The sequence below is a fragment of the Penaeus monodon genome, chromosome 15 (genome assembly GCF_015228065.2).
Source record: "Penaeus monodon isolate SGIC_2016 chromosome 15, NSTDA_Pmon_1, whole genome shotgun sequence".
In the NCBI taxonomy this organism is placed as follows: Eukaryota; Metazoa; Arthropoda; class Malacostraca; order Decapoda; family Penaeidae; genus Penaeus; species Penaeus monodon.
Window position 1 is genome coordinate 10495312 of NC_051400.1, and position 415 is coordinate 10495726.

Sequence of the window (415 nt, forward strand, 5' to 3'; positions counted from 1 at the left end):
CTAAAAAGTCTCTCATAACAAAATGATACCGTCCATATCTGTTGTAAAAATATTAGGCAACTTGCATATTGTATACTCGCATCGTGAAAGCGAATATACAAACAAAAAGAAAGGAAGCAAACAAGGCCTCTTGCAGGACGACCTCCTGGGGAAGGGAAAAGGCCGGAAACAGCGAAAGGCGAAGAGACGACCGAGGCCCGAAATCCCACCGCCATCTCTCCTTCCGGCCGAGCGTCTGGTCCGCCCTGCTTGCAACCACAAGTGTCTCTGGAGCGGACACGCAAGCAATCGACCAAGACACAGCGGCCACAGCATCCCCTGGAGGGAAGGGCCGACATCTTTATTGGAGTGTAACTTTAAGCATTGCCCGCGGCTGTCCGCTACGGATCATTTTCCTTTGCCGCGCGGACGCCTG

At 52.3% G+C, this 415-nt stretch overlaps 1 protein-coding gene across 1 annotated transcript in view; it reads right to left on the minus strand.

Moving 5' to 3' along the window:
• LOC119581739 overlaps positions 1 to 415 on the minus strand; it is a gene marked incomplete at both ends in the record, with an annotated part of 64510 nt that overhangs the window by 37224 nt on the left and 26871 nt on the right.